Source organism: Orycteropus afer, unplaced genomic scaffold (genome assembly GCF_000298275.1).
Source record: "Orycteropus afer afer isolate SDZICR_OR568_19922 unplaced genomic scaffold, OryAfe1.0 scaffold00002, whole genome shotgun sequence".
Classification (NCBI taxonomy): Eukaryota; Metazoa; Chordata; class Mammalia; order Tubulidentata; family Orycteropodidae; genus Orycteropus; species Orycteropus afer.
In genome coordinates, this window is record NW_006921589.1 from 22,869,808 (window position 1) to 22,877,822 (window position 8,015).

Sequence of the window (8,015 nt, forward strand, 5' to 3'; positions counted from 1 at the left end):
AGTGCAGCCAGAATGCTCCTTGGAAGCAAGAATGGCCAGACTTCATCTCACCTATTTTGGTCATGTTGTAAGAAGGGACCATTCCCTGGAGAAGGGTGTCACGCTTGGTAGGGTGGAGGGTCAACGAAAGAGGGGGAGGCCTTCAATGAGATGGATTGACACGGTGGCTTCGATGATGGGCTTAAGTATAGCAGGGATTGCGGGGCTGGCGCGGGATCGGGCAGTGTTTCGTTCTGCTGTGCATGGGGTCACTATGAGTCAGAAATGACTCGACGGCACTTAACAACAACAACATACCAGGATTATTTATAAGGCAATGCAAGATAGAAGAGAAATTGTAATACAGTTTTGACAAATGTGATGACTTATTAAATACTGGGAACCAAGGTCATCAAACCCATAGGATAAATGTCAGAGAAGGTTTTCTGAGCAGGTGATACTTGAACTAAATTCAAAGGATGAGAAGCAACTAGTGAAAAGCATCAAAAGAGGGGAAAAAAATCAACAACTGTAAGAGGAGGTGCAACACATTGGAAAGTAACAAAAATGAGCCTAGAAGACTAGAAGCCTAGAAACCAAAGAAGCACACAATGGGATTTCTGGCATTATAACAGCAGCAACATCTGTCAGAAAAATTCTACCTATTTATTTGCATTATTATCCTAATGCTTAGGACACACTAAAAACCAACATTAGTTCCACAGTAACCATTTTCAATTTAACAAAAGAGACAAATTTTCCAGTCCCCAAAAAAATAAGAAAAACCATGCCATGGATATGATTTCTTTTACAGTGGTGATTCATTTGATGGTTGACTAGACATTGGAACATTGTGCCACGTGGATCATGACCCTCTTTGAACCGTCCTAACTCAAGAAGGAAAGGCAAAGGTGACAAAGAAACTCAAGTCTCTACATCAATAGGACAAAACCTGGTCTGTGTAATTATAATGCCTTCAACTCATCCTCACCCCAACCCAAAAATACTTCTCCAGTATATAGTTTTCATAGACCTTTCTATGTGCTGCATTGAATTTGGTCTTTTCAATAATCCTATAAACTATATAGATTGAGTATCCTTGTTCTCTTCTAGTGGGTGAGGTGTTTGATGCTCAGAGAGAATAAGTCACATGTTCAGGTCACAACTCATACATGGGAGAGTTGAAGTTGACACCTTCATATGTTGACCACAAATTCAGCACCTGACTCATTCAAAAACTCTAAACTGGAGGGCTATCTGAAGGCCTTGTGACTTGTATTTTATCTTTCTTGCTTCCAAAAATGAGTTAGGGCATGGGATGTTTTTGCGCACTTATGCAGTCATTTCCTAATAGCTGGCTCACTGCCCCAAAAGAAGAGACACAGATATGTGGGTCCATCTCCAGACCCAGGTGATGGGTAATCTAAAAAGATTTTGCAACATGCTATGGAAGTACAGAAAAGATGAGTCAATATCCATGTGAAAGTTCACCCAAGAGCTGTCATGGCCAAACCAATCATGATCTTTAAGATTCATCCTCTTTAAAACCTGGTGTCTTCATCTGTAGAGCCAAGAAAGTAATAACAACCACTTCAAAACAGGCTGTAAGGACAATGAAATAATAAATGAGAAACATTTTATACACAGTAGGCACTAAAGACTTATTAATTGTGATTAAGATGATCATCTATTGGCAGGGATGAGATTCTTATTAAAATGACCCATCTGCTTTCTTTGATGCTGATGTGTGTTTGTGTGTGTGTGTGTGTGTGCCTGTGTTGGGGCAAGTATAGGCTACTGATTTTCCCCTAAGATTCTTACATTTTCCTACTCTAAAATTAATCTCCTTTAGTAAAGATAATGACAAAAAAGATGAAAGTTTTCCTAACTCCCAATTCTTGAGTATATCTTACAGGGAGATAGCCCAGGGAGTAGAAATGCATAGGAAAGAAGGATACAGGGAAGAGGTTACAGGTAACAGGGAAGAAGTGGGAAGAGAGCTGTTAGTTACACTGTGGGGAATTGGGGTCAATGTCATGAAACAAAATGTGCATAAGCTGCTGTATGGAAAATAAATTTGCTCTATAAACTTTCACCCAAAAAACAATAAAAACTTTTTTAAAAAAAAATGCAATATCTGCAAAGCACAATAAAGTGAAACACAATTAAAATGAGGTTAATAATTGAACTTGCTTAATAAGGTTGTTGTAAGGATTAAATGATTACACACATATACACACACACACTCAGAAGAGTGAAAAGCACATAGTTAACCCTTGGTATAATATTAAATATTAGCTGCTTTCATATATTTACAAATTATATGCTGTTACATAGCATTGCATGGGAGCTCTGGTAGCATAGTGGCTAAGACACTTGGCCTGCTAACCAGACGACTGGCGGTTCAAACCCACCAGCCACTCCTCGGAAGGAAGGTTGGGCAATCCTACTTCCGTAGTGATACTGCCTCGGAAACCCAAGGAGGGGTCGCTATGAGTCGGGGCCGACTCGACGGCACATAACAACAACAACAACAACAATTTAAAAACAGACCATTTTTATTTTGCTACACATAGAATGTATTACAATTTATTAGGATGTCTATTATTAAATGAATATATTGATAATTTTCTATCATATTAGCTTTAGATTAACACCATCCTATATTATACCATGAAGAAAAGTAAAATATTCTTTTTTCTTTGATTCTCAGTTGTTGTTGTTTTTGCACTCACTACTGGACTAAGCTAATTGCATTTAAATTTCTCCTCTATTATTATTATTATTTTATTTATGTAAAAGGGCAACTCAGTATAGTCCCATCCGTGTACCCTAATTATGCTGACATCAAAATAGTGAATCATGTGAGCAACATCACTTTCTATGAGATGTCACTCCATCTCAACAAAGGGAGGACAGGGGAGTGTTTGGCTAGAAGGATAATTTATTGACAGGAAAAAGAATTCTAAATAAGTATCTTCATTACTAAGAGAATGTATGCAATCTTTTTATCTGGAAGTCTTTCAATATAAAATGGGCACATAAATAGTTGGGATTCTTTAGGTTTTACTCTCTTGAAAAGCAAATATAAACAATAATAGTCTTTGGCATTTACATATAATCCTAACTTTCCTCCAGCCCATATTAAATTTTTATGTTGCATTGTCATTTATTGAAACTGTACATTCCAAACTCAAACTATTTTGATATTAAGCGATCAAACTCTGACATTATATTTCTAAGGGTAAAACTTGCTTTCAAACAAATGAAACCCGGCTAATATAGGACTGAACTTGCCGAGCAAACCATCAAACTATTACTATCATGGACAGTTTTTCATTACTGACTTAAACAAAAGCATGAATACAAGATGGATAATGGCTGATTATGTATCAATATAGCAGGAAAATATCTGGGTGTTCAGAGAGTTCACTAAAAGAACAGCATCTCTACAATTATATTGTCACTCTGAGATGTAATAACTGAGTATTAAACACAAAGACCATTAGGCAAACTTCCCACTCTATCTGAATCTTTGACACATGTATGAAAGCTACAGAATTTGCTTTTTGGCTGTTCTCTTTTCAAAATATAGATAAGTAGGAGAAAACAGAGAGAGGACCAAATAAAATAACTGTAGGGCTGCATATAGATATCATAAGGAAAAAAAAAATAAAGCTTAAGGGTAAATATTTTCAATTTATTTTAGAGTGAGGAATAACAAATTGATACATGTAAATCATTATGTACATGTGTGTTAGGCTGGGTTCTCTAGAGAAGCAAAACCAGTAAGCTTAGAGAGGGAGAGAGAGAGAAAAAGAGAGAGAGAGAGGAATTTATCTTAGGAAAATGGCTCACACACTTAGAGAAGTTGGCAAGTCCCAAGTTCTTGGATTAAACGTCAAGCTGGAGGCTTTTCCTAACTCACGCACCTGCAGGGGCTGATGAGCTCAAGCTTGGCAGGCAGTATACCGTCTGCTGACTCCAATGAATGATGAATCCAAGATCACCAGGTCGAATGGTGGATTGTTTGCTCACACACAATTGTAGGTAGCACAACAGGACCCTGATCTACAGAAAAGGGTCTCATTTTCCCAGGATGTCCATAAATATATTAGAAGCAGGCCACACCCCTAGGGAAACTCCCTTCAACGAATTGGCTGCTCAAAACATATACATCCAATCTCATCATGGGACTAACCCACATTACAACTGCTTAAACCACTCAGAAGTGTGGTCTAGGCAAGTTGACACACAATTCCAACTATCACAGTTCACCCCTTGTCAACCTGACAGTTGTACACATCTCCTTAACCATATATAATCTCTAAATAAGGACAATTGTAAAGTCCTATTTGTGCCTAACATGATACACTAACATGCATACAACCAAAATGCATTAACCCTGTTTACATTTCCTAGCTCATAACAGAAGGAAACAAAATATTTGATGCACATATATAATGAAGAAGTATAACAATCACAGTCCTTGTTTTTGCAACTGGTCACATGGTCATAGCAGATACTCAGAACTACCTTCTTCTACCACTCATTCTGTATTTGCTTGCCCTCAGCAAGCACCTGAGCGGGCTGTGGTTCTTTGACTGGTGGGGTGACCTAAACTTTCATTCCTGAAGGGTCTGGTCCATTTAGTAGTCATAACAGAATTGAGATGCTGTAATTTTCCATTGAATTTAATGACAGGGCATTGTAGTACTAAGAGACATCCTAAAGAATCTCCTGTATTCCAGACATATTCTTCTTTATCTCCGTTATGTAATGTCAATCCAATTATTCCCTGGTAATCAAGATCTATCATACCAGATAGTACAGCAATGTCCTTCTTTGTCTGTTGATCTAGAGGCATGAGGAAGCCAAAATAGCAGGCTGGCATTCTTAACTTCCAGTTGAATGCAATCAGTATTGTGTCTCCAGGTAGGAGTGTTCCTCCTTTTGGGACTAAGATCTCCAGACCTGCAGATCATAGGGTAGCAGGGCCAGGAAGCAAAAATATCTTGAGTGGATCACTAGGGGTAATAGTGAGTGGTACCACTCCTGTTTCCACCCCTTGTTTCCTTGACTAGTGAATCCTGTCTATCAGAGAAATAGCATCAAATATCGGATGCTGGTTTAATGCATATACACCCTCCTGGAGAACATTGCCCCAACCCTTCAATGTATTGCCACCTAGTTGGTGCCGTAATTGTGCTTTTAGTAGGCCATTCCATCATTCTATCAAGCCAGCTGCTTCAGGATTAGCGGGAACATGGTAAGACCAGTGAATTCCATGAGCATATGCCCATTGCCACACTGCATTTGCTGTGAAGTGAGTCCCTTGACCTGAAGCAATGCTGTGTGGGATACCATGATGGTGGATAAGGCATTCTGTAAGTCCATGCATGGTAGTTTTGGCAGAAGCATTGTGTGCAGGGAGAGCGAATCCATATCCAGAATAAGTATCTCTTCCAATAAGTACAAAGCACTGGTCCTTCCATGATGGAAGTGATCCAATGTAATCAACTTGCCACCAGGTTGCTGGGTGATCACCACAAGGAATGGTTCCATATCGTGGACTCCGTGTTGGTCTCTGCTGCTGGTAAATTGGGCACTCAGCAGTGGTAATAGCCAAATCAGCCTTGGTAATGGAAGTCCATGTTGCTGAGGCCATGAATAACTTCCATCCCTGCCACCATGGCCACCTTGTTCATGAGACCATTAAGCAATGATATGAGTAGCTAGGGATGACTGGTTTCCACTAAATGTGTCACCCTATCCACTTGAAGGGAGCTCTGGTAGCATAGTGCCTAAGGCACTTGACTGCTAACCAGAAGGCTGGTGTTCAAACCCACCAGCCACTCCTCAGAAGGAAGATAGGGCAATCTACTTCCATAGTGATACTGCCTCAGAAACCCAAGGAGGGGTCGCTATGAGTCGGGTCCAACTCGATGGCACATAACACCAACAAAAACAACAATAACAATCCACTTGATAGGATCCACCAATAGGGACCTGCCAAAGACTCCAAACAGCATCTCTATCTGCTACAGACACTTCAAGCACCATTGAATCAGCTGGATCGCATGGCCCAAATGGCAGAGCAGCTTGCAGGGCAGCCTGAATCTGGTGCAGGTTGATCCCTTCTGTTGTTCTGGGCCCCACTCAAAATTAGCAGCTTTCCGAGTCACTTGATAAATGGGCTGAAGCAACACACCCAAATGAGGGATATTTGCCTCCAAAATCCAAAGAGGTCCACCAGATGTTTTATGCCTCCTTTTTAGTTGTGAGGGAAGCCAGATATAATAACTTATCCTTCGCTTTAGTAGGAATAGCTCGACATGCCCCACACCGCTGGACCCCTAGAAATTTCACTGAAGAGGAAGGTGCCTGATTTTTTGTCAGGTTAATTTCCTACCCTCTAGCATGCATATGCCTCACCAACAAGTCTAGAGTCATTGATACTTCTTCCTCACTAGGTCCAATCAGCATAATGTCATCAATATAATGGACCAGTGTGATGTCTTATGGAAAGGAAAGGTGATCAAGATCCCTGTGGACTGAACTATGACAAAGTGCTGGGGAGTTGATATACCTCTGAAGAAACACTGTGAAAGTATATTGTTGGCCTTGCCAGCTGAATGCAAACCACTTCTGATTGTCCTTTGAAATTCTTATTGAGAAAAAGGCATTGGCCAGATCAATAGCTACATACCAAGTACCAGGAGACGTACAGATTTGCTCAAGCAATGAAACCACATCAGGAACAGCAGCTGCAATTGGAGTCACCACCTGACTAAGTTTACAATAATCTATTGTCATTCTCCAAGACCCATCTGTTTTTTTGCACAGGCCAAATAGGTGAATTAAATTGGGATGTAGTGGGAATCACCACCCCCGCATCCCTCAAGTCCTTGATGGTGGCAGTAATTTCTGCAGCCCCTTTAAGGATGCAGTATTACTTTTGGTTTATTATTTTTCTAGGTAGAGGGAGTTCTAATGGCTTCCACTTGGCTTTTCCTACCATAATAGCCCTTACTCCACATGTCAGGGACCCAATGTGGGAATTCTACCAATTGCTCAGTATATCTATTCCAATTATGCATTCTGGAACTGGGGAAATCACTACAGGATGGGTTCAGGGACCCACTGGACCCACTGTGAGATGATGCACCTGAGCTAAGACTCCATCAGTAACTTGACCTCCATATGCCCCCATTCTGACTGGTGGGCCACAGTGATACTTTGGGTCTCCTGGAATTAGTGTCAATTCAGAGCCAGTGTCCAGTAATCCCCGAACACTCTGATTATTTCCTTTCCCCAATGAACAGTCACTCTTGTAAAAGGCCTCAGATCCCTTTGGGGAAGGCTGGGAGAAAGATTGACATTACAAATTTTTGGCAATGTAATGAGGTCCTTCCTCAAGGGGACCCAGCCTCCCCTTCATTCATGGGGTTGTGGGTATGTAAACTGACTCAACTCTGGGAATTGATTGAGAGGCTGTGACTCTATATTCTGGTAATTCAATCTAGACTGCTGTTCCTGTGACCTAGAATTCTTCTGTCTACACAAACCAAAAAAACTAAACTCACTGCCATTGAGTTGGATGCAACTCATAGTGACCCTCTTTGGTAGTTATGTTTGTGTGTCAACTTGGCTGGGCCTGGCTGAGTGGCTGGGCAGCTGGTGGTAGTTATTCCCTATGATGAGACTGGCAATTAACTCCATGGTGGGATCTACCACAAGCAGCTGAGTAGCTGCCTTTGGGATGTGGTCTGCTTCCCATATATAAGGAGAAGTCTTGGGAATGGTCTCTAGCCTATGGCACGCTTGGACCCTGCATGTAGCTGTGTCGTTGCTCAGCAGCCTGCTATGCTCGGCTGACCTTGGGACTTACAATGGACTTAAGTTAATGGCCTGCCATGTGGTTTGATAACATCGGGACTGTGCCTTTTTACTTGTCAACTTTGGGGCTTCTCAGTCTCAGCAGCCAGCAGCTGTCTTTTATTCATTCATTCATTCATTCATTCATTCATTTATTT